This window comes from Arachis ipaensis, chromosome B8 (assembly GCF_059453495.1).
Source record: "Arachis ipaensis isolate K30076 ecotype BB chromosome B8, ASM5945349v1, whole genome shotgun sequence".
In the NCBI taxonomy this organism is placed as follows: domain Eukaryota; kingdom Viridiplantae; phylum Streptophyta; class Magnoliopsida; order Fabales; family Fabaceae; genus Arachis; species Arachis ipaensis.
Genome location: NC_142443.1, coordinates 59,033,467 through 59,061,418, shown reverse-complemented (window position 1 = coordinate 59,061,418; position 27,952 = coordinate 59,033,467). Strand labels below are relative to the sequence as shown.

The following is a 27,952-nucleotide window of genomic DNA, read 5'->3' as shown; positions in this document are numbered from 1 at the left end:
ACAGAGGTTCCTTGTCCCTGTTCCTGCACATAAACAAACAAAAGACAAGAAAAGATGGGATTCTCTACGTGAGAGTGCAGAGAACTCCCAGTGAGATAATCTGTGTAAAATTATAAAATAAAAATACTAAATAAAATAAATAAATAATTTTTGAAAATTTAAGTTGAATTAAAGCAGAAAAATCGAAATTAATAAGAAAAATAAACAGGAAAAATTAAAATAAAAACAAATAGGGGACACCAAACTTAATTTCAAAAATTAGGAAAAATTTCTCGTAATAAATTCAAAAATTAATAAGGAAAAATTTTAATAAAATTAAAACTAAAACGCCTAATCTAAGCAATCAAACAACTGATAGTTGTTAATCACAGTCAATCCCCGGCAACGGCGCCAAAAACTTGGTGCGGAATTTCTAACCACAAACTATCTGGCAAGTGTACCAGGTCGTACCAAGTAATACCTTACATGAGTAAGGGTCGATCCCATGAGGATTGATGGATCAAGCAACAATGATTGATTGATTGGCTTAGTTAGACAAACAGAAAAGAGTGTTTGAATATTCAAAGAGCATTAAAGAATCGTGCAGAAATTAAAATAGTAAAGTAAATGGGTTGGGAATAAAATATAGAGAAGGAAGTTAAGGTTTCAGAGTTATCTATTTTTCCGGATTAACTTTTTTTACTAACTATTTTAATCGTGTTGGATTTAATTTATGGCAAACTATATGTTACTAGACCCTAACTCCTTAGACCTTTCTAGTCTCCTCTAAAATTCATTAACTGCCGATTCCTTGGTCAATTAATTCCAATTAGAAGCTACATAATCAAATTCCAATTTATATGCCACAAAAACTCTAATTACCCAAAAATAAAAGGATTATATGTCACGTATCCCGTTAAATCCAGATAATTAAAATTTAGGAGAATATGTTTTCAAGCTGTTGTTCAAGTAAAGAGCTTTTCCAAGTTATACAAGAACTCAAATAGAAAGAGGGTCATACTTCCGTTCCACCCAAATTCATAACATAAAGAGCGAAAACAATTCTTAAATTATAAATTCATACATAAATTAAAATAGAAAAAGCAATAAAATCAATCCATACAAATAGACAGAGCTCTTAACCTTAACAGTGGAGGTTTAGCTGCTCATGGTTCAGAGAAGAAAACTGTGGAATATGGAATGTAAATTTGTATAGAATTGGGAGTCTCCCTTAGGGAAGAAAAGTTTCCTCCTTTTATATATAATCCTAATAAATTTAAAATCTAATATCTAAAATTAAAATAATATCTTTTCCTAAAATTAATATTTGAATTTAAATTTGAATTAATTAACAAGTCTTCAGCTGATGGGTGGGGACCACTTATTTTGTACATTCTGCAGCTTCTAATTTGTGTTTTCTGGGCTGGAAACTGGGTCAAAAGAGCCCAAAAATCGCCCCCAGCGTTTTTTTCTGCGTTTTTTGCACGTGGTGCATGTCATGCGTACGCGTCAGTCACGCGTATGCGTCGATAGTCTTCTTCGCGTGTCACGCGTACGCGTCATTCACGCGTACGCGTCACTGAGCAAATCTCCAAATCACGCGTACGCATCGCTCCTCACGCATAAGAGTAGATGAACAAAGGTCCCTGAAATATTGACTTATTTCGGTCAACAGTTTCCACACGTGGTCTGACAACTCTTTGAAGGCTAACAGAAGCAAACACTCCATAAATATATGACAACCATGAGTTTTCATCCCAAATACACCTTTGTAAATTTGAAACATATCCACCTGGCATTTTCAACTCTTGTACCCATTTACAAACATTTTTTGGTTGTTAGAGTGTCAATACATAGTTGCCCTTAGGCTTTACCCAATGATGTTCACATACCTGCACCAAATTCAAATCTAGTTGCCTACAAAGCACAGGCATGTCTAACCTTGCCTTTTCATTGTCTTTTGTTCTTTTAGTATCCATAACAGTATTCATTATGTTATCAAAAATATTCTTCTCAATGTGCATTAGATTCAAACAAGGACGAACCAAATGACCGTTCCAATATGGGAGATCCCAAATATACTCCTTTGGTCCAATTGTGTTCCACCCCATATCCGCTCAATCTCACTTGTTCTCCTGTGTCAACTATTTTGGGATATTGTCTAACTCTTTTCTAAACCTGTTTGCCGCTAAGCCTAATAGGAGGTTCTTTATCCTCCTCAACATTCTTCTTAAAACTAACTTTAGTACGCCTATAAGGATAACCTTCAGGTAAATATCTCCAATGACAGTAAAATCACGAATTCTTTCTGCCATAATCTAATCAAAAGGCCGTGGTATCCTCCATGCATATTGGACACGCTAATCTTCCCCCTGTGCTCTAACCAGACAACATTCCATAAGCAAGAAAATTGTTAATTGTCCACATTAATGCAGCCTTTAACTAAAAATTCCTCTTGCTATGAATGTCGTATGTTAGAATGCCTTCATCCCATAACTCTTTAAGTTCATCTATCAATGGTTGAAGATAAACATCAATTTTTTATTTGGAATTTTCTTTTCTGGGTATGATGCACGTTAGGAACAAAAAAGGATCTTTCATACACATATGATGTGGAAGGTTATAAGGGGTGACTATAACAGGCCAGCAAGAGTACGGTGTGCTAAAATGAACATTAGGAAAAAATCCATCAGAACAAAGTCCAAGTCTAACATTATGCGGTTCACTTGCAAAATGAGGATGCTTGGTATCAAAATGTTTCCATGCTTCACCATTGGAAGGATGTGTCATCACGTCGTCATTTCTGCGATTTTGGTGATGCCATAATATGTGAGGTACAGTACTCATTGATGCATACAACCTTTGTAGCCTTGAAATCAATGGCAAATAATGTATTTTTTTATATGGCACCTCTTTATTTTTACCCTTCTTAGGCTTAAATCTCTGCTCTCCATGAAATTCACATTGTCTAAAATCTTTGTCCTTTGTGTAATATATCATACAACCATTGATACAACAATCTATCTTAACCTCCTTAAACCCAAGCTGGAAACAATTTTCTTATCTTCATATTAATTAGCAGGAATTTCATTTCGAGTTGTTTGTATTTCTCTAAAATAAGTTGCCTACTGGTCAAAAGATCCCTAGGATTGGTTTCCCTCTGATTTTATACTCAACATCCTACTAGCAAGTGACAATCGTGAATGGATGAAATTTTCCCACAAGGGTTTACTAACTAAATCTAAGAGGTCATAAAATCTCTTAGCATCTTGATTTGGTTCCTCAACTGTTGGTTGCATGTATATGTGAAACTCAGGTTGCAGAGCATCAACAACCATCTCTGATAACGATAAAAGTTTTCTTTCCATGTAACACCACCTAATGCAAACCTACTTTCATTATCTTCGTCTATCCTAATCTAATTCTCTGTGGGTTTCTCCTCTCTATGCTCTGTCCAAACCCAATAATTACGTTTAAACCCATGAGTATATAGATCAATCTTAATGTCGATCAAGTGTTTAAACCTCCTACATTGACATCTGGCACATGGACACCTAACTAAATCCCCCTCTGAGAAATTCATGAGTTCTAGTACACACATCCACAAATTCATCTACCCCTTTAATAAAATTGGGCTTAAGACCTCGCCTCTGGTCATACTTTCTATCATACATCCAACTTCGGTTCTGGTTTTCATTATTAATGATTTTAATTTCCTACATATGAAAGGGATAATATTCACTTTTAAAATTTTTTATGTTCAACGAGAAACCACAACAAATAAAAGTCTTATCATGAATATAATTTATACTTTCACCATGAATGGTTTATCCAAACAAGCATAGATAAGTAAGTATAGATAAGCATGCATAATAATTTAATAGAGATAATAAAGACAAAGATAAATTAAAACTCAATGGTTTAATAGAGATAATAAATAAATAAAAAGTAGAAGGTTAAACCTTGAATGGCTTCTCTAGGAGTCTTCAACTCTACCAATACTTGAAATGGTGTAAATGGATGCCACTGCAACTTTGATAATACTTGTGACTATGTCAACCCTACCAAAAAATATATATAGGCACATTAATACTAAAAATAATACATAAAAATCTTATCATGTAAACCTTTTAGTTTGCATATTAATAACCGCAAATTAAAAATAAATAAAAGAGAGAAAAAGTATACTAAAAAGTAAGTGATGTGGCAAAACCATGTAGTCAAAAACCAATAGAATAATCCGATTAAGAAGTGAGTAGCCCAAACACTAAAAACAACATATTCATGCACGTACCAGAAAAAACGGCAAAAAAGAACATTAAAGCAGCCGAAAAAAAAAGCACAAGATAGATATGCTATATGAATATGATACTATATTTCATTAGATACGTTCTTGCCCCTGATCTTTATTGATCCAATCTGGAACAAGAAATTGTGAATTAAGAACAAGTTGGTGCATGATTGTTTGAAACCAAAACAGTTTAAGAAACTCAGAAATTTTGGCCATGGCCTTGTTCTTGAGGAAACTGCAGAAGAGGAATTGGTTGCAACAGAAAAGGATACTGGCCTCCAGCAAGTGTCCCAATGGAATAATGAACCCATAACACGTGCTTCTGATCAGTGAAATAAACTAACTCTAGACCCTATAACGATTCATCAAGCAGTATTCATTAAACTAAATTGTTTAATAGTTGAATTATAATAGCAAACAAACATTGCAGGAATAACAATACTACTATAATGGTACTCAGTACTCACTAATTGACCCCGCCATCTCTTCCTACAAAGTATCCTTCCCATGTTGTGCCATATGCCATATTTATCGACTGGTACGCGGAATCGTGATTACACTTTAATTATGTAAAATTCATTGCTCTTTCTTTCCCTGGAAATGGCGCCAAAAACATGATGCCAAGACCATGGTTCACAACTCCGTGTAACTAACCAGCAAGTGCACTGGGTCGTCCAAGTAATACCTTACATGAGTAAGGGTCGAATCCCACGGAGATTGTTGGTATGAAGCAAGCTATGGTCACCTTGTAAATCTCAATCAGGCGGATATTAAAATAGTAATGGAGTTTTTGAAAATAATAATTAATAGAATAGGGATAGAAATACTTATGTAAATCATTGGTGAGAGTTTCAGATAAGCGAATGGAGATGCTTTCGTTCCTCTGAACCTCTGCTTTCCTGCTATCTTCATCCAATCAGTCTTACTCCTTTCCATGGCTGGCTTTATGTGATACATCACCACTGTCAATGGCTGCTTTCGGTCATCTCTCGGGAAAATGATCCAATGCCCTGTCACGGCACGGCTAATCGTCTGGAGGCATCACCCTTGTCAATGGCTTCATCTTATCCTCTCAGTGAAAATGATCAACGCACCCTGTCACGGCACGGCTATTCATCTGTCGGTTCTCGATCATGCTGGAATAGGATTTACTATCCTTTTGCGTCTGTCACTAACGCCCCGCAATCGCAAGTTTGGAGCTCGTCACAGTCATTCATTCATTGAATCCTACTCGGAATACCACAGACAAGGTTTAGACCTTCCGGATTCTCTTGAATGCCGCCATCATTCTAGCTTACGCCACGAAGATTCTAATTAAGAGATCTAAGAGATACTCATTCAGTTCTAATGTAGAACGGAAGTGGTTGTCAGGCACGCGTTCATAGGGAATGATGATGATTGTCACGTTCATCACATTCAGGTTGAAGTGCGAATGAATATCTTAGAAGCGAAATAAGATGGATTGAATAGAAAACAGTAGTACTTTGCATTAATCTTTGAGGAACAGCAGAGCTCCACACCTTAATCTATGGAGTGTAGAAACTCTACCGTTAAAATTACATAAGTGAAAGTCCAGGCATGGCCGAATGGCCAGCCCCTCTGATCTAAGAACCAGGCGTCCAAAGATGTCTAATACAATAATAAAAGGTCCTATTTATAATAAACTAGTCACTAGGGTTTACAAAAGTAAGTAATTGATGCATAAATCCACTTCCGGGGCCCACTTGGTGTGTGCTTGGGCTGGGCTTTAACTTTCCACATGCAGAGGCCATTTGTGAAGTTGAACGCCAGGTTTTGATCCATTTCTGGCGTTCAACTCTGGTTTTTGATCCATTTCTGGCGTTGAACTCCATAATTGGGCAGAGAGCTGGCGTTGAACGCCAGTTTGAGTCATCTAAACTTGAGCAAAGTATGGACTATTATATATATAGCTGGAAAGCCCTGGATGTCTACTTTCCAACGCAATTGGAAGCGCGCCATTTCAAGTTCTGTAGCTCCAGAAAATCCACTTTGAGTGCAGAGAGGTCAGAATCCAACAGCATCAGCAGTCCTTCTTCAACCTCTGAATCTGATTTCTGCTCAAGTCCCTCAATTTCAGTCAGAAAATACCTGAAATCACAGAAAAACACACAATCTCATAGTAAAGTCCAGAAATGTGAATTTAACATGAAAACTAATGAAAACATCCCTAAAAGTAACTAGATTCTACTAAAAACATACTAAAAACAATGCCAAAAAGCGTATAAATTATCCGCTCATCACAACACCAAACTTAAATTGTTGCTTGTCCCCAAGAAACTGAAAATCAAATAGGATAAAAAGAAGAGAATATACTATAAATTCTAAACTATCAATGAAACATAGCTTCAATCATATGAGCGGGACTTATAGCTTTTTGTCTCTTGATTAGTTTTGGCATCTCACTCTATCCATTGAGGTTCAGAATGATTGGCTTCTATAGGAACTTAGAGTTCAGATAGTGTTATTGATTCTCCTAGTTCAGTATGATGATTCTTGAACACAGCTATTTTATGAGTCTTGGCCGTGGCCCTAAGTACTTTGTTTTCCAGTATTACCACCGGATACATAAATGCTACAGACATATAATTGGGTGAACCTTTTCAGATTGTGACTCAGCTTTGCTAAAGTCCCCAATTAGAGGTGTCCAGGGTTCTTAAGCACACTCTTTTTTTTGCTTTGGACCTTGACTTTAACCGCTTAGTCTCAAGTTTTCACTTGACACCTACACGCCACAAGCACATGGTTAGGGACAGCTTGGTTTAGCCGCTTAGACCAGGATTTTATTCCTTTAGGCCCTCCTATCCACTGATGCTCAAAGCCTTGGGATCCTTTTTATTGTCCTTGCCTTTTGGTTTTAAGGGTTATTGGCTTTTTGCTCTTGCCTCTTGGTTTTAAGAGCTTTTGGCTTTTTCTGCTTGCTTTTCTTTCTATAATTTTTTTTTCGCCTATTTTTTTTTTCTGCAAGCTTTGTTCTTTCCTGCTTTTTCTTGCTTCAAGAATCATTTTTATGATTTTTCAGATTATCAAATAACATGTCTCCTAGTCATCATTCTTTCAAGAGCCAACATATTTAACATTCTTAAACAACAACTTCAAAAGACATATGCACTGTTCAAGCATTCATTCAAAAAACAAGAAGCATTGTCACCACATCAATATAATTAAACTAAGTTCAAGGATAAATTCGAAACTCATGTACTTCTTGTTCTTTTGAATTAAAACATTTTTTTCATTTAAGAGAGGTGATGGATTCATAGGACATTCATAACTTTAAGACATAGTTACTAACTACTAATGATCATGTAATGAAGACACAAACATAGATAGGCACATAACATAGAAAACGAAAAACAGAAGAAATAAGAACAATGAATGAATCCACCTTAGTGATGGTGGCGTTTCCTCCTTGAGGAACCAATGATGTCCTTGAGCTCTTCTATGTCTCTTCCTTGTCTTTGTTGCTCCTCCCTCATTGCTTTTTGATCTTCTCTAATTTCATGAAGGATGATGGAGTGCTCTTGATGTTCCACCCTTAGTTGCTTCCAATAATTGTGTGGAAGAAAATGTATCCCCTGAGGTATCTCAGGGATCTCTTGATTTGCAGTCAAATGTTCTACCACTGAGCTATAGACCCTTGATGGAAGCTTTTGTCTTCCCTTTCCTCTTTCTAGAGGTTTCTCTGGCCTTAGGTGCCATCAATGGTTATGAAAAAAAAAACAAAAAAGCTATGCTTTTACCACACCAAACTTAGAATGTTGCTCACCCTCGAACAAAAGAAGAAAGAATAGAAGAAGAAGAAGAAGATATGGAGGAGATGGAGGGATGTGTGTATTCGGCCATATGGGTGGGATTGGGTGGGAGAGAGATGTTGAATTTTGAAGGTAGTGGGTGTATGGATGTGAGTGGTAGATGGAAAACAGAAGGGATAATCATGAATGGAAAGAGAGATGATGAGGTAGGTGGGGGTCCTGTGGGATCCACAGATCCTGAGATGATCCTGTGGGGTCCACAGATCCTGAGGTGTCAAGGCATTTACATCCCTGCACCAATTTAGGCATGTAAAATGCCCTTGCACACAACTCTAGGCGTTCAACGCCAGGTTGGTGCCCATTTTGGGCGTTCAACGCCCATTTGCTGCCATTTCTAGCGTTGAACGCCAGAACCATGCTTGTTCTGGGCGTTCAGCGCCAGGATGCTGCCCATTCTGGGCGTTTAGCGCCAGAACCATGCTGTGTTCTGGCGTTTGAACGCCAGACAGATGCTCCTCTAGGGTGTGATTTTTCTTCTGCTGCTTTTGATTCCGTTTTTGATTTTTTTTTGTTTGTTTTGTGACTCCACATGATCATGAACCTATGAAAACATGAAAAACAAGAATAATAGAGTTAGATAAATAAACATTGGGTTGCCTCCCAACAAGCGCTTCTTTAATGTCAATAGCTTGACAGTGGGCTCTCATGGAGCCTCACAGATGTTCAGAGCATTGTTGAAACTCTCCAACACCAAACTTAGAGTTTGGATATGGAAGTTCAACACCAAACTTAGAGTTTGGTTGTGGCCTCCCAACACCAAACTTAGAGTTTGACTATGGGGGCTTGGGTTGACTCTGTTTTGAGAGAAGCTTTTCATGCTTCCTCTCCATGGTTGCAGAGAGAGATCCTTGAGTTTTAAACACAAGGGAGTCCTCATTCATTTGGAAGACTAATTCTCCTCTGTCAATATCAATCACAGCTCTTGCTGTGGCCAGGAAAGGTCTTCCTAGGATAATGGATTCATCCTCTTCCTTTCCAGTATCCAGGACTATGAAATCAGCAGGGATGTAAAGGCCTTCGACCTTTACTAACACGTCCTCTACTTGTCCATAAGCCTATTTTCTTGAGTTATCTGCCATCTCTAATGAGATTTTAGCAGCTTGCACCCCATAGATTCCCAGTTTCTCTATTACAGAGAGGGGCATGAGGTTTATTCCTGAACCAAGGTCACACAGAGCCTTAAAGATCATGGTGCCTATGGTACAGGGCATTATGAACTTTCCAGGATCCTGTCTCTTCTGAGGCAATGTCAGTTGATCCAGATCACTTAGTTCATTGATGAACAAGGGAGGTTCAACTTCCCAAGTATCAATGCCAAATAATTTGGCATTCAGCTTCATGATTGCACCAAGAAACTTGGCAGTTTGCTCTTTAGTAACATCCTCATTCTCTTCAGAAGAGGAATACTCATCAGAGCTCATGAAGAGCATAAGGAGGTTCAATGGAATCTCTATGGTCTCTAGATGAGCCTCAGAGTCCTTTGGTTCCTCAGAGGGAAGCTCCTTATTGATCACTGGACGTCCCAGGAGGTCTTCCTCTTTGGGATTCACGTCCTCCTCTCCTTCTTTGGGTTCGGCCATGGTGCTTATGTCAATGGCCTTGCACTCTCCTTTTGGGTTCTCTTCTGTATTGCTTGGGAGAGTACTAGGAGGGATTTCAGTGATCCTCTTACTCAGCTGGCCCACTTGTGCTTCCAAATTTCTAATGGAAGATCTTGTTTCATTCATGAAACTTACAGTGGCCTTAGATAGATCAGAGACTAAGTTTGCTAAATTAGAAGTATTTTGTTCAGAGTTCTCTGTCTGTTGCTGAGTGGATGATGGAAAAGGCTTGCTATTGCTAAACCTGTTTTTTCCACCATTATTAAAGCCTTGTTGAGGCTTTTGATCCTTCCATGAGAAATTTGGATGATTTCTCCATGATGATTTATAGGTGTTTCCATAAGGTTCACCTAAATAATTTACCTCTGCTATTGCAGGGTTCTCAGGATCATAAGCTTCTTCTGCATAAGAAGCCTCTTGAGTACTGTTGGATGCAGCTTGCATTCCATTCAGACTCTAAGAAATCATATTGACTTGCTGAGTCAATATTTTATTCTGAGCCAATATGGCATTCAGAGTATCAATCTCAAGAACTCCCTTCTTCATAGGCGTCCCATTACTCACAGGATTCCTTTCAGAAGTGTACATGAACTGGTTATTAGCAACCATGTCAATGAGTTCTTGAGCTTCTGCAGGCATTTTCTTTAGGTGAATGGATCCACCTGCAGAAGTGTCCAGTGACATTTTTGATAGCTCAGATAAACCATCATAGAATATATCCAGGATGGTCCATTCTGAAAGCATGTCAGAAGGACACTTTTTGGTCAACTGTTTGTATCTTTCCCAAGCTTCATAGAGGGATTCACCTTCTTTCTGTCTGAAGGTTTGAACATCAGCTCTAAGCTTGCTTAGCTTTTGAGGAGGAAAGTACTTGGCTAAGAAAGTCGTGACCAGCTTATCCCAAGAGTTCAGGCTGTCTTTGGGTTGAGAATCCAACCATAATCTAGCTCTGTCTCTTACAGCAAAAGGGAAAAGCATGAGCCTGTAGACTTCAGGATCTACTCCATTAGTCTTAACAGTATCACATATCTGCAAGAATTCAGTTAAGAACTGAAAAGGATCTTCAGATGGAAGTCCATGAAACTTGCAGTTCTGCTGCATTAGAGAAACTAATTGAGGTTTCAGCTCAAAGTTGCTTGCTCCAATGGCAGGAATGGAGATGCTTCTTCCATGTAAATTGGAATTAGGTGCAGTAAAGTCACCAAGCATCCTCCTTGCATTATTATTATTTTTGGCTGCCATCTCCTCTTCCTGTTCGAAAATTTCTGAAAGGTTATCTCTGGATTGTTGTATTTTAGCTTCTCTTAATTTTCTCTTCAGAGTCCTTTCAGGTTCTGGATCTGCTTCAACAAGAATATTCTTGTCCTTGCTCCTGCTCATATGACAAAGAAGAGGGCACAGAAAAAATAATAATAATAATATGGATCCTTTATACCACAGTATAGAGGTCCTTGTGTTAGTAGAAGAAAAGAAGAAGAAAATCTGAACTCAGAGAGAGAGAGAGAGGGAGTTCGGATTTTTGGTGGGTGAGGAAGAGATGAATAAATAAATAAATAGAGTAAGATGGGAGAGGGAGAATTTTCGAAAATAATTTTTGAAAAAGGGTTAGTGATTTTCGAAAATAGTTTTTGAAAAAGGTTAGTAATTTTCAAAAAATTTTGAAATCAAAAATAAAAATAATTAGTTAATTAAAAAGAAATTTTGAAAAAGAGGGAAGATATTTTCAAAAATTAGAGAGAGAGAGTTAGTTAGGTAGTTTTGAAAAAGTTAAGAAACAAACAAAAAGTTAGTTAGTTAGTTGAAACAAATTTTGAAAAGATAAGAAGTTAGGAGGTTAGAAAAGATATTTTGAAACCAACTTTTTGAAAAAGGTAAGATAAGAAGATATTTTAGAAATTAGTTTTGAAAAAGATTTGATTTTAAAAATCTAAATTAATGACTTGATTCACAAGAAATCACAAGATATGATTCTAGAACTCAAAGTTTGAATCTTTCTTAATAAGCAAGTAACAAACTTGAAATTTTTGAATCAAAACATTAATTGTTATTGTTATTTTCGAAAATTTGATATAAAAAATAAGAAAAAGATTTTTGAAAAATATTTTTTTTAAATTTTCGAAAATAACTAAGAAAAATGAAAAAGATTTGATTTTTGAAAAAGATTTTTGAAAAAGATAAGATTTTTAAATTGAAAATTTGATTTGACTCATAAGAACAACTAGATTTTAAAAATTTTTGAAAAAGTCAAATCTAATTTTCGAAATTTTAAGAGAGAAAAAGGGAAAGATATTTTTTTGATTTTTGAATTTTTATGATGAGAGAGAAAAACAACAAAAAGACTCAATGCATGAAAATTTTGAATCAAAACAATGAATGCATGCATGAATGATATGAATGTCAAGATGAACACCAAGAACACCGTGAATATCATGATGAACATTAAGAACATATTTTTGAAAAAAAAAATTTTTTATGCAAAGAAAACATGCAAGACACCAAACTTAGAATTCTTTAATGCTTAAACACTAAGAATTCAAGAATGCATATGAAAAACAAGAAAAGACACAAAACATGCAAATGCAAAGATCAAACAAGAAGACTTACCAAGAACAACTTGAAGATCATGAAGAACACTATGAATGCATGAATTTTCGAAAAAATGCAAGATGCACGCAATTGACACCAAACTTATAACATGACTCAAGACTCAACCAAGAAACACAAAATATTTTTGATTTTTATGATTTTATGATTTTTTTGTATTTTCTTTTAATTTTTTTTTTCGAAAATTATTGTGAAAAATAAAAATAAGGATTCCAAAATTTTTAATATGAATTCTAGGAATCTTATGCTCTAAAGCTCCAATCAAAGGGTCAGGCATAGTTTAATAGCCAGCCAAGCTTTAGCATGTAACTCAGACATGACACGCCTGACATACCCTATCCAGAAGGATTGGGCATGACTCCACTGAGGTGATTAGTTGAAGGCCAATCCCAAAGCAGTTTGGGTATGGCTTTACAGCCAGATAGGATTCAACATGTTACCATAAAACTGTAGAATTTATTCTTAAAAGTTTTGAAGCCATAGAATAATTTATTTTTGAAAACATTTTTATAAAAAAATTTTTTTTTTCGAAAACAAAGGAGAAAATTTTGAAAGATTTTTGAAAAATTTTTGAAAATAAAACAAAAAGAAAATTACCTAATCTGAGCAACAAGATGAACCGTCAGTTGTCCAAACTCGAACAATCCCCGGCAACGGCGCCAAAAACTTGGTACGTGGAATCGTGATTACACTTTAATTATGTAAAATTCATTGCTCTTTCTTTCCCTGGAAATGGCGCCAAAAACATGATGCCAAGACCATGGTTCACAACTCCGTGTAACTAACCAGCAAGTGCATTGGGTCGTCCAAGTAATACCTTACATGAGTAAGGGTCGAATCCCACGGAGATTGTTGGTATGAAGCAAGCTATGGTCACCTTGTAAATCTCAGTCAGGCGGATATTAAAATAGTAATGGAGTTTTCGAAAATAATAATTAATAGAATAGGGATAGAAATACTTATGTAAATCATTGGTGAGAGTTTCAGATAAGCGAATGGAGATGCTTTCGTTCCTCTGAACCTCTGCTTTCCTGCTATCTTCATCCAATCAGTCTTACTCCTTTCCATGGCTGGCTTTATGTGATACATCACCACTGTCAATGGCTACTTTCGGTCATCTCTCGGGAAAATGATCCAATGCCCTGTCACGGCACGGCTAATCGTCTGGAGGCATCACCCTTGTCAATGGCTTCATCTTATCCTCTCAGTGAAAATGATCAACGCACCCTGTCACGGCACGGCTATTCATCTGTCGGTTCTCGATCATGCTGGAATAGGATTTACTATCCTTTTGCGTCTGTCACTAACGCCCCGCAATCGCGAGTTTGGAGCTCATCACAGTCATTCATTCATTGAATCCTACTCGGAATACCACAAATAAGGTTTAGACCTTCCGGATTCTCTTGAATGCCGCCATCATTCTAGCTTACGCCACGAAGATTCTGATTAAGAGATCTAAGAGATACTCATTCAGTTCTAATGTAGAACGGAAGTGGTTGTCAGGCACGCGTTCATAGGGAATGATGATGATTGTCACGTTCATCACATTCAGGTTGAAGTGCGAATGAATATCTTAGAAGCGAAATAAGATGGATTGAATAGAAAACAGTAGTACTTTGAGGAACAGCAGAGCTCCACACCTTAATCTATGGAGTGTAGAAACTCTACCGTTAAAATTACATAAGTGAAAGTCCAGGCATGGCCAAATGGCCATCCCCTCTGATCTAAGAACCAGGCGTCCAAAGATGTCTAATACAATAATAAAAGGTCCTATTTATAATAAACTAGTCACTAGGGTTTACATAAGTAAGTAATTGATGCATAAATCCACTTCCGGGGCCCACTTGGTGTGTGCTTGGGCTGAGCTTTAACTTTCCACGTGCAGAGGCCATTTGTGGAGTTGAACGCCAGGTTTTGATCCATTTCTGGCATTCAACTCTGGTTTTTGATCCATTTTTGGCGCTGAACTCTAGAATTGGGCAGAGAGCTGGCGTTGAACGCCAGTTTGCGTCGTCTAAACTTGAGCAAAGTATGGACTATTATATATTGCTGGAAAGCCCTAGATGTCTACTTTCCAACGCAATTAGAAGCGCGCCATTTCGAGTTCTGTAGCTCCAGAAAATCCACTTTGAGTGCAGGGAGGTCAGAATCCAACAGCATCAGCAGTCCTTCTTCAACCTCTGAATCTGATTTCTGCTCAAGTCCCTCAATTTCAGTCAGAAAATACCTGAAATCACAGAAAAACACACAATCTCATAGTAAAGTCCAGAAATGTGAATTTAACATGAAAACTAATGAAAACATCCCTAAAAGTAACTAGATTCTACTAAAAACATACTAAAAACAATGCCAAAAAGCATATAAATTATCCGCTCATCATCGATCCTAATTATTAAATTTATCCTTATCTTTATTGATTATTAATAGTTCTAATTAAATTATTATGCATCGTATTTGAATGAAGGAAAAATCTCAAATAATGATAGATATCAAACTAAGCAGATTATTAGTTCTGTGAAAATTACCTTCAATAACAAGGGTTAAGCATATTATTATAATCATGTCCTGTGAAAATTCATTATTAGTTCATTATTTTAAGGTAAAACGAATAGAGCCTGAAGGGAAGGTATAAAAAGCTTTTACACTGATAATAATACATACTAAATCCTTTTTTTTCCCTTCTGAAATAGTAACATGACTTTGTGAAAGATAGAAATAGTGAAACAAATTCTCCCAAGATACTAAACTCTCCAGCACCCAAAAATAAGAAGGTATGGTCAGCTAAGGTTCCCCTAACTAATTTTAAGGAAGCAAGCAATCCTACTAATACCATAGATGTTGTACCCTGAAAATAAACCAAAGAATATTAGTCATTAAGTAACCTCAAATTAGAATAAGCAACTGTATTAACATTCAAAAGCTTTGAAGCATGGTATTGATATAAAAAAATAAAGATCACAAACTTGGGTTGTTTTGACAAGTTACATGCATTATTCATTTATAGAATAATAATAAACTACATAAAATGCCACTAAACAATTTTCCATTTCTGTGTAAGAGTAGAGAATGCTTCAGTAGATGAACCAATTTGAGTGAGTGCAGCAGCAGCAACGTCATTCAATTGTCTGATTCTCTTTCTCATTTACAAACTTTCTTCATTCTCTTCCATCATTCTCTTTATAACTCTTGCAATTTCCTCTCTTTTCACTATCCCATCTTCATTATTATCAATCTTCTCTGGTTTCACTGCCACTTTAAGCACATCTTTCAGCAACACTGCATTCATTCTCTGTTCAGCAAACAATGGTCATGCAAACATGGGAACACCATGGACAACACTCTCTAGAATTGAGTTCCAACCGCAATGACTCAAGAAAGCATTGATCACGTTTAATTTTGACATCCTTAAATTAACTGGTTAAATAAATATGACTAGTGGTGGGTTTTGGTAAGGGAAGGTTAATGGACCTATATGCTATGAGGCTTAAAGGTAAGTTTATGTTCAAGGATATGTTCTAAGATAGAATTTGGTTTTGGTAACATGAATTGAAGTAGCAAAGTCGCGCTTTCGGTTGCATAAGTATCTTGATGTATGATAATGATACATAAATAAGAATATATATGTTTGTGACATGCTTTATTTGTGTATAAAGAAAATGAAGTAGGAAAACCTGGCATTCATTGGGAGGAGAAAGTGGACCATGCTACCTAATTCGTAAGCTGCCTCTCACTACGCATAACAAATTAAAGAGAAAAAGTGATCCATTCATACAATTAAATATTTGGATAATTAGTTTATTTGCTGCTAACAGAATAAAAATGATGTTTATTTGCATATGACTTCAGCCAAGTCACACAGAAAAATATTTGGATAATTAGTTCTTCAAAAATAGTTCAACTCAACATGTAAATTTTTGAAACCGCATATCTTAAACATATACCTTCTTAACAAAATAATCAAAGCGAGCATCATCAGCATCTACTATTGAGTCTACATGAAATCGTTCATATACCTACAAGTCACATGATCAAGAGAATTATTAGCATAAGGGAAAACAAGGCAAGATAATTTGGAATAATATTTATAACTCAACACCTCAAGAATGATTAAGGACTGTAAGTATGTCAAACGAATTAATAATAACAAGAATACAATAGTTGACCATACATTACATATCATAACTGGCTAAAACAAAGTTTATCAAGACATTTTCAAGTGTATGCCTCATTTAACTGTGGCAGTCATCCAACTAATCTATTGGCTCATTAGGACCTCCACCCAGAACAAAATACAATTAAATTATCCATGATTTTTTAAATTGCATTAGTGATGAGCGGATATTTTATACGCTTTTTGGCATCATTTTCATATAGTTTTCATTATGTTTTATTTAAGTTTTATTAAGTTTTCATAGGTTTTAGTGCAAAATTCATATTTTTGGATTCTACTTTGAGTTTGTGTGTTTTATGGTAATTTCAGGTATTTTCTGGATGAAATTGTAGAGTTTTAGCAGAAGTCTAATTCAGAGACAGAGAAAGGATTGCAGATGTTGTCAGGATCTGACCTCCATTCACTCGAAGGAGCTTTTATGAAGCTATCAAGATCCAAATCGCATGCTCTCAACGGCTATGGAAAGCTAACTTCCAGGGATTTTCAGAAATATATAATAGTTTATACTACTTTGTTTCGGAAATAAAGGCCCAAAACTGGCATTCAACGCCAGCCACCAGCCCCATTCCTGGTGTCCAGTGCCCAAAGGGGAGCAACTGGAGTTCAATGCCCAAAAGGGGGTCCCTAGCCAGCGTTCAACGCCCCTAAAGGACAATAGCATGTGGGAGATACTCAAGCTCAGTCCAAACACTCACCAAGTGGGCTCCAGAAGTAGATTTTTGCACTATCAACTTAGTTTACCTTATTTCTGTAATCATTAGTCATTAAATTAGTATATATAGGAGAAGATCAACTATGTTTAGGATCTTTCCGGGACTCTTGCCCATTCAAACCTTTCATTGTATTTTTCAGTCAGCATGAGTCACTAACCTCCTAATGTTAAGGTTAGGAGCTCTGCTGAGTTTCATGGATCAATAATATTACTGTTTCATTCAATATGTCAGATTCTATTCTCTTATGCAACCTCGTTCTTCATCTTATGAATTGAGGGTGACCCGTTACAATCACCCTTGTTCTACATAGGTTCCATGTGATTTCTGACACAGATATATAGCGTTAAACTACAGCTAGAGATTGCATTGCGGATTCCTATAGAGCATCTGAGCAACTTTGGATATGTGACATATAATCCTATTGACTATGGGTGCGTGGAGTTTCTGTGACATTAAGACTAGAGTTAGAGAAGTGGCATTTTTTGATCTGGAAGATCTACCTTGTCTGTGGCACCTTGAGTAGGATTGTGAAAGGGAGTGGACTGCTTAGAGTTTCATCTTCTGCTATAGTGAGAAACCTAGAGTTAGCTTGATTAGAGGACATGAGTCATCTCAACGTGATGGATTGTTGTAGTAGAGGAGGTTAACTTGATGAGAGGACATGAGTTAATCACTTACGGCTGCCATTGAGGGAATCAGAAGGTAATTGAAGAAGACAGTAAGAAAATTTAATTTGGAAAAACAAAGCATCTCCGAAGTCTCAACCATTCTATCACCATTGAATTCGTATCTATCCAGTAACGTTCTATTTATCTGTTTTATATGCTTTTCGTGACAAACTATAATTTTTATTCGCCTAACTAAGATCTGCAAGGTGTCCATTGCTTGCTCAAACCACAATCCACGTGGGATCGATCCTGACTCACCTCAGGTATTACTTGGACGACCCGGTATTCTTTCTGGTCTATCTATGCGACTTCTGCGGAACCAGTTTCGTGCACCAATCAGCTACACCACCAGCAAATGAACAAAGATAACAAGCAGAGAAGAATGCTAGAGAGACAAGCCAAAATGAGAATAATCTTAAGGTCTAACAAAAAAGGGTTTTGAAACGAGAATGTCGCAAAACAAATGTATCATACATCTAAAATTCCTCAACTATAATATAAAAAAATCTACAATACTAACATCCACATTTATTTAATTATTGTTTACTGTTCATTTCATCCTAAGAATTTCAAAATTTAGCAATTAAAGTAAGAGAACCTTGATATAGAAAAAAATGAAAATGGTACAGAACCTCGCTGAAGTTCTTCCTCGCCTTGGGTTCATTGTCATGCTGAAAATCCTTGCTCGTGCGATTAGCTGTCACGTCAGACTACTAAGTAAGACATCAGAGTAGTGGGAGTAACAGAGGCACTGGCCACTGGGTAAGGTTTATAGTTTGCTCGTGGCCACCGCTTTCTTGGTTTGAGGGGGTGTTGGGAGAGTGTGTGTGTGTGTGTGTTGAGGGGTGTTTGAGGAGCGATGGCGGTGCAACCGTGACGGAGCGACGACGGCAGCGGAGAATGACACGCGTTGGTGATGAAATGGAGAATTTGGGGTAAAATGAGGGAATTGTGTTTCTAAACTTTGGATGCGGGAAGTGGACACAGGTATGGTTTTTAGTGATAAAAATCGATGGCATATTTGTTGATTTTAATTTAAAAAAATTAACACCCTAAGCGTCTATTTTAGACATTAAATCTACACCGTTTATTTTATTTTAGAAAGCGATTTAGACCGTTCAAATTTATCGATGGTAATTGTTGTCGATATTTTAATTAATAAAATAGACGCTATGTTGGTCGATTTTAAAATAAAAGTATTTTCAACCCCTGATTCGTCGACAATGTGATGATAATAGGATAAAGATTAATGCATCATAAAATTATCGACGACCTGACTGTCGATTTTAATATTTTATTTTTAATTAATTTTTTTAGCAATATCGACAACAAGTCGTCGATAATAACCGTCGATTTTTGGCGCCAAAAAAAAAAACGGTTTTGCTAGTAGTGAAAGAAATAAACCTGATGATATATCATAACCATGTTGCCTTAAGAGCCTAAACTCCAAAGCTGTGGCCGGCACGTAAATCCTTCTTCTTGGAGTCAACCGTATCATATATATATGTTGTCTAACAAGTTCCTTATTTCATTCTTGAAATGATAAGCCACCCCAAGCCTTTGCAGCACATCAATAAGATCAAGTTGATCAACATGATTTTTCACGACTATCATTCTTGCTTCTTCCCGCAGGGCTTGGCTTTGCTCTGTGTATGTCCGTTGCTGCATTATTAAAATTTTACAATGCTCTAATTATCCTGTGTTAAACATCAAATAGTTGTGTTTTCTAGCTTGTGCCCGAAAATGCCCCAAAGGTTAATTAAAAATGCAAAGTTTAATTAAAAATGCAGGATTATATACGTAATTATACTACTAAATTTTAGGTTGTATAAAAATTTATTATATATATATATATATATATATATATATATATATAATAAAAAAATTTAAGGGATATAAAGCTACTTATATAGAGTAGCTATAGTATATAATGTGGTTACATTTTAAAGGTAATGTAGTAGGAAAGATAAGTATAGTTTATTCTGATAAACATGAGTGATGAAAAGCTTAGCTTTTAGTCTTTAAATACATTACTAAAAAACGTAACTTTTAATACAGAAAAATGTAGCCTTTGAAAATAAACAACGGCCAAATAAATATTCCTACTAAAGTGTCTCCAAAACCAAAAAAAAATATAATTTTTGTTTAAAATATTATTTTTTTTTTAATTTTTAATTAACTACATTTTTTAAGTATAACTGAATGAGAAATTTTTTTTATAATGAGATAATTTGCAACAACCTAATCACTTTCATGGATAAAGTCACATATATATAAATAGATTGGACCTACTTTCTATAAATTATTCTTTTAGTTTTTCCTTATTTTTCGCTTTTTGGTCGTTGCTGTCGTGCTGATAGAAAACAATCAAGATATAGTGAAGTAGCAAGTAATTAATATTTAAGTTAAAAAAAATAACTTGTCAAGTACTATACAGAAAAAAAAATACATTTCAAAATTTCATAATTCGGACCATACAATTTTCATTTTTTTTACAAAAATATTATATATAAAAAAAGTAACTGCTCAAATGAAGATGGCAAAAACATCTTTTTATAAAGATGTTTTTTTTAAACGTGTGACTTATTTATTTAGTCACATTTTAAATAAAGACAACACTTTTATAAATATTAAAATATAACCATATAATCCTTCATCTAATGGTCAAAAAGAAATATTTTCACATAAAAGACAATTATAAAGTCTTTATTATAGTATCCACCTAAATAAGGGATACCTTATATTTGTTGTTCAAAGACCGGATGTAATCATAATGCCAAATAAAAGGTTTGAAATTGGCAGATCGACGAGGTGTTGTTTGATTATGATTAGAAATTTTATTCAATGCATTGCATTGAGTTGGAAAAGAGACATTTTTGAAGGTCTTGAATTCCAGACCCTGAGGAAGAATCACTGTAGAGAATCTAGCTGGGATTGAATTCGTAGCCATTAGTACTGTGGCGCATGAATTCTCACACTTTCGTACAACTATACCAGCAAGTACAGTGGGTCGTCCAAGTAATACCTGAGCGAGTCAGGGTCAATCCCACGAAGATTGTGGTTTGAAGCAAGCTATGGTTATCTTGCAGGTCTTAGTCAGGCAAATCAGAAGGTTGTTGGATATGGAGTTGTATTAGGATTAAAATCAGTAATAGGAATAAGGTAAAAGATTGGAGTTGCTTTGTCTTTCTGAATTAACTCTGGTATTACTGTCTTCTCTGCTTGTGAGTGATCTCTTCTATGGCAGGCTGTATGTGATCAATGCCATGGGCCGTGGTCCTCAATCTCCTCTACTCCAGATCAAATGCCATTGGCCGTGGTCATCCAATCTGATGGAGGGTGAAGCTCTAGTAGTTCATTCTCTTGGCGATCCTACTCAAAATGCCACAGACAAGGTCAAATCTTCCGGATTAGAGAATGATGCTTCTTTGGATTCTAGCCTATACCACGGAGACCCTAATATCCCTAAAAATCAGCTAAACTGGTGTCTCGAGAAGTTCCCAATGAAGTCGTGGATTAGCCGTCTGAGAGATGTATAAACATAGCTGTTGGTTCGTGCTTTCCACTCACGTATTAACACGAACCCCAGTAGACGCGGGTGTTTGTCAGGCACGTTTGTCTTAGTATGATGAACAGAGCTGATTGTCACTGGTCATCCTATTCACCATGTTGAAGAACGAGTATACATCTTAGAAATAGATCAAACACGGATCGAAGAAGAAACAGTAATACTTTTGTTAATTCATAGGACTCAGCAAGGCTCCTCCATCAACTTAGGAGGTTTAGAAAGTCATACTGAAAGGAAATACAACATAAAACGTGTAAAGTGGCTGAAGATGGTAAAGATGTGTAAAAGTTGTGTGTGAATAACATAAATATAATCCCTTAAATACTAAACAAATGACTAGTAAGTGTAAAGCAGTCTTTCTAGTGCTAAAATTCACTTTTGGGGCCCACTTGGTGAGTGTTTGGGCTGAGCTTTGATGAGATCCACGTGCTATGAGGCTTTTAGGGCATGAAACGCTGGCTAGGGGGTCCTTTCTGGGTGTTTGGATGCTGAACTCTGCTCTGTGGGCGCTGGACGCCTGGAAAGGGGAAGGAAGCTGGCGTTGGACACCGGTTTTGGGCCTTCTAATCTAGAGCAAAGTATGGACTATTATATGTTGCTGGAAAGCTCTAGAAGTTAGCTTTCTATAGCCGTTGAGAACGCTCCATTTGGACTTCTTTTGCTCCGGAAAAACGCTTCCGAGTGCAAAGAGGTTAGATCCGGACAGCATCTGCAGTGCTTTCTCTGTCTCTGAATCAGACTTTTGCTCCAGCTCCTCAATTTCAGTAAAAAAATACCTAAAATTGCATAAAAATACAAAAACTCATAGCAAAATAAAAAAATGTGAATTTAACACTAAAACATATAAAAAATTAATAAAAAACTAAACAAAACATGCTAAAAACTATATGAAAATGATGCCAAAAAGCATATAAAATATCCGCTCATCACAACACCGAACTTAAACTGTTGCTTGTCCCCAAGCAACTAAAAACATAGTAGGATAAAAAATAAAATTAAGATACAAATAAATTTCAAAGTTTCCAATGAAGCTTAGTTACAATTAGATGAGCGGGACTTAGTAGCTTTTTGCTTCTGAATAGTTTTGGCATCTCACTATCCATTGAAACTTAAAATGGTTGGCATCTTTAGGAACTTAGAATCCAGATGATATTATTGAATCTCCTAGTTCAGTTTTTTTTTTATTCTTGAACACGGTATTTCAGAGTATTGGCCATGACCCTAAGCACCTTGTTTTTCAGTATTACCACCGGATACAATAATGCCACAGACATTTTAACTAGGTAAACCTTTTCAGATTGTGACTCAACTTTGCTAGAGTCCCCAGATAGAGGTGTCCAGAGTTCTTAAGAACACTCTTTTTACTTTGGATCACGACTTTAACCACTCAGTCTCGAGATTTTCAGTTAACACCTTCACGCCACAAGCACATGGTTAGGGATAGCTTAGTTTGAGCCACTTAGGCTAGGATTTTATTCCTTTAGGCCCTCCTATCCATTAATGCTCAAAGCCTTGGATCCTTTTACCTTTGCCTTTTCGTTTAAAGGGTTATTGGCTTTTTGCTCTTGCCTTTTGGTTTAAAGAGTTATTGGCTTTTTCTGCTTGCTTTTTCTCCTTTTTTTTCTCTTTTTTTGGCCACTTTTTTTTTCGCATGCAAGCTTTTTCTTTTTCTTTTTGCTGCTTTTTCTTGCTTCAAGAATCAATTTTTAGATTTTTCAAATTATCAATAATACTTTTCCTTTTTCCTTATTCTTTTAAGAGCCAACATTCTAAAATCTCAACTTCAAATATGCATTGTTCATTCATACATTCAGAAAACAAAAGCAATGCCCCACATCAAAATAATTTAACTATTCTCATTTTAAACTTGAAATTCATGTATCTCTCAATTATTTTCAAAAAAAATTTTTTTAAGCAAGGTGAGAGATATATGGAACATTTTACAACTTTAAGACATCAATGCAAATGATCATGCAACTAGAACAAGCGAACAAACAAAACATAACAAAAAACAGAAAAATAATAAATGGAAAAGGAGTAAAAGAGAACGAATCCACCTGTAATGGTGGCGGCTAGTGTTCCTCCTTGAGGATCCAATGTGATACTTGATCTCTTCTATGTCACTCCTTTGCCTTTGTTGTTCTTCCCTCATAGTCCTTTGGTCTTCCCTTATGGCTCTTTGATCTTTCCTTATTTCATTGAGGGTGGTAGAATGCTCTTGATGCTCCACCCTCAATTGCTCCATATTATTGCTCAATTCTCCAAGAGAAGTCTGTCATTGATCCCAATAGCTTTGAGGAGGAAAATACATCCCTTGAGGCATCTCAAGGATCTCATGCTAAGGCGGTTGTACAGGCTCTTGTGCATGATCTCTGGTTTGCTCCATCCTCTTCTTAGTGATGGGCTTGTCCTCTCTAATGGAGATATCTCCTTCTATGACAATTCCAGCTGAATTGTATAGATGACAGATGAGGTGTGGGAATGCCAACCTTCCATTGGTGGAAGGTTTCTTAGCTATCTTGTACAATTCTTGAGGAATTACCTCATGTACTTCCACCTCACTTCCAATCATGATACAATAGATCATGATAGCTCTGTCAACAGTCACTTCTGATAAGTTGCTAGTGGGGATGATGAAACGTTGGATGAATTCCAACCATCCTCTAGCTATGGGCTTTAGGTCAACCCTTCTCTGATCAAATTTAACTCTCCTAGTGTAAGTATGAGGATCTCCTTGCATCAGAGGCAAGTTGAACGCCAATCTCATACTTTCCGGGCTAAAATCTAATATTCTCCCTCGGACCATGGTGCTCCAATTCCTTGGATTTAGGTTCACACTAGTGTCATGGTTTTTAGTAACCCATGCATTAGCATAGAACTCTTGCACCATTAGAATCCCAACATCCTGAATGGGATTGGTTAGGACTTCCCAATCTCTTCTCCAGATTTCTCTTCGGATCTCTGGGTACTCATTCTTCTTGAGCATGAAAGGGACCTCAAGGATCACTTTCTTCTCTGCCACTACTTCATAGAAGTGGTCTTGGTGGACTTTTAATAGTGAAGATTTATACTGGTTCAGAATTTAGCAAAATAATTTCGTTGTGAGCATAGCCCGAACCAATAATCGATCCTCAAATCAAATTATAATAATTTGGTTGTCACAAGTACAAATCCCAATGAAAATTAACCGAACTATTTAGACCTCGGGTCGTCGCACAAGGAATTGCAATGAAGTGATCAATTATTGGCTATGAAGGAAAACGGAGGGGGAGGGAGGGGTTTGATTGATAAAAGGGAAAGAAAATAAAGCAACAACTAAAGAAAGCAAGTAATAAAGGGAGACATTCATGGTAAGGATTCAGAATCTAGGCTTTCTATCCTAGTCATTAATTATCATCCAATGATTAACAAGAATATATCCTATTAAGTCAACTCCAACAATGAATGAAAGTACAATGTTATCTTCACACGAGAGAAAGTCAAATAAGACTAGTTAATCTCAGTCCAAATATCCTAATCAACTTACTAATTGAATTAGCAAGAGATTAAAGTCAATGGAGACAATATTAACTAACAACTCTAGATCACCAACCTAAGTTGGGTATTAATGACTCAAGATTGCCTAATTTCTCTTTCCAAGTCAAGAATGTTCAAAAATCTACTCTAACATCCAACCAAGCATTTTGTCAAACACTTGGAAGGCATAAAAGGAAAGCATCATAAAATTGCAAGAATAATATACAACTGCCCAATTGCAAGGAAATAATAACAACAACTCAATCAAGCAACAATAACCAAAGAAACATCAAATTGCATTAAAGAAAACCCAAATCCAACAAAGAGTTCATCAACATAAAAATGACATAAAAGAAAAATTAACAAGAGAACTAAGAAGAATAAGGCTATAAGAACAAGAAATTGTAAAAAAAAAAAGATGAAAACAATAATTTAACCTAGATCTAAGAGAAATTAACCTAATCCTAACCTAATTCTAGAGAGAAGAGGGAGATTCCCTCTCTAGAAACTAAATAAGGCATGCTTCCTACACTAACTAATTGCTCCCCCTTTGTCCAATCCTGAATTCTGCATGAAATAGCCTCCGAAATAAGTTGGATTTGAGCCTGGAAAGCTCAGAAATTGTCCCCAACGTTTTCACTTTAATGAGGTCACGTGCCTGCTATGATGCGTACGCGTCGCCTTCGACGATGCACCTCTTCACGCGTACACATCTGTCATGCGTGCGCATTCCTGTATGCATTCCAAATCCTTAATTTTCCATGAATTCTCCATTTTGCATATTTTTCTCTTCACTTCTTCCATCCAATACTTGCCTTATGAAACTGAAATCACTCAACAAACATATCAAGACATCCAATGGAATTAAGGTGAATTAAAATTAGCTAATTTAAGGCCTAAAAAGCATGTTTTCACACTTATGCACAAATTTAGGGAGAATTACAAAACCGTGGTATTTCATTGAATAAATGTGAGATAAGTTGATAAAATCCCCTAAATTAAGCACAAAATTGAGTTTTATCAAACCTCCCCACACTTAAACTAAGCATGCCCTCATGCTAAACTCAAGAAAGAGACAAAGGGTATCGACATTTATTCAATGCAAACTACCTAAATACAATCTATCTAAATAAATGCATCTACTTAGTCAAAGTAAATCAATTTCCAAGAATACATATATGAACATAAGGGCTAAAGGCATTAGCAACCAAGTCAAACCCACAATTGAATTGAGTTATTAAAGGGAATTTACAAACTTTCAAGAAAGTAATCATAGGTGAAAACATGTAATTGAGCAATCAAACCCTCACCGGATGTGTATCCGCTCTAGTCACTCAAGTGTATAAGGTTGATTCACTCAATTCTCCCCTAATCATGCTTTCCAAGATTTGTTTTTCATCTAACAATCAATAATTATTTCATGCATGCATACAAATATCATGAGGTCTTTCCACAAGGTTGTAATGAGGCTAGGGTCAAGGTAGGATTGTATATGGTCAAGTGGACTAGAATTTGAATCTTTGATTAACTTAAACTTTCCACCTAACCTATGATAACCTATATAATTTCAAAGCTAACCTAACTACCCATTCTTCACTTTTTCACACACTCATGCATTCTCGTTTTTTTTATCACAACCCATATGCATTGATTATTATTGAACTTCACCTTGGGGCATTTTGTCCCCTTCTTATTGCTTTTCTTTTTCTATCTTCTTTTTTTCTTTTATATATATATTTTCAAGCTAAAATATACACAAGAGCATCAATGCATATGGTTTTACATATTTAATGCCTGAGTATATACCCAATTCCCAAAATTTCCAACAAAAATACACTTTTATCTCTACCCACTGTTCCCAACTCTTCCACAATTAAATGATAAACACTCTTACTAGTCTAAGCTAATCAAAGATCCAAACAAGGGACATTTATTGTTTTTCGTTTTAAGGTTAGTAATGTGCTAAAATTAAGAACAAATGGGATTTAACATAGGCTCAAAGTTGGCTAACAATGGTAGATAAAAGGTAAGGCTATTTGGGTAAGTGAGCTAATTGAAACAATGGCCTCAATCATATAAGTGCATTCATACACAAAATAATGGATATAAAGAATTAAACAAATCAAAGATTGCAATCTTAGAAAGAGAATAATACACACAAGAATGGAAATAGTTGTTATATAATGTAACCACACAATTAGGCTCAAATCTCACATGCTTGTGTTCTTAGCTCAAAAATCATGTTCCACAATATATATAATTCAAGCAAGTTCTAAAAAAAATTTTTTTTTACTCAAATCAATTGGGGTGCCCTATAGATAGAATCCTTGAAATTTTCATTATTTTGACTAAGTTTATTATATATATGCTAAATGAAATGTTGTGATTGAGAAAGGTTAAAATTCCTTAGTTTAACTCCGTTTTTTCAACCAAACCAAATTCTCATATGCAAAAGGCTAGACTAAGCTCAATAATCCACATTTTTCCAAATCACAACTACTAAGCCATAGATATATATATTACTAAACTAAAAGATCCAAATCCAACTAAAAATTCAGAGTATATACAAACCAAAGTGCAAAATGCGATAAACTCGAAAGTATCCAAAGTAACTAATATATACAAATGCTGAACGTGCAGTAAAATAGAGTGCGAATACTGAAAATAAAGCGAAATAAAACAAGAATGTCTGAAATAGTCACCAAAATGAAATCTGCCGAAGACGGCGACCTCCCCACACTTAGAAGAAAGCATCGTCCTCGATGCTACAACTCATGCTGGGTGAAAGGGTCAACGTCTGCAGCTGGCTGAGGCTGTGGCTCTGGCTGTGGCTGTAGCTCCATAGAAGTCTACTGCTCGTAAGGAGCTTGAGTCTTTGTGGGAGCCTTAGTCTGTGTAGGTGACTCTGCTTGCTGAGCCTCCTCCTCCTAAGCCTCCTCCTCCTCTACCTCAGACTGGTCGAAAGGAGTATCGGGCTCAAAGGGCATGTCGACGCCCAATGCTGCTATCAT

General features: G+C 36.1%; 1 non-coding gene and 1 pseudogene across 1 annotated transcript; one reads left to right on the top strand and one right to left on the bottom strand.

The window, feature by feature from the left end:
- Nucleotides 1-1,817: 1,817 nt before the first annotated feature.
- LOC148548249 (uncharacterized) lies at nucleotides 1,818-27,952 on the bottom strand (annotated as a pseudogene).
- Nucleotides 10,440-10,547, top strand: LOC148548250 (small nucleolar RNA R71). The gene has a single exon (XR_015897430.1). It is a non-coding gene; the product is annotated as a small nucleolar RNA R71 (small nucleolar RNA).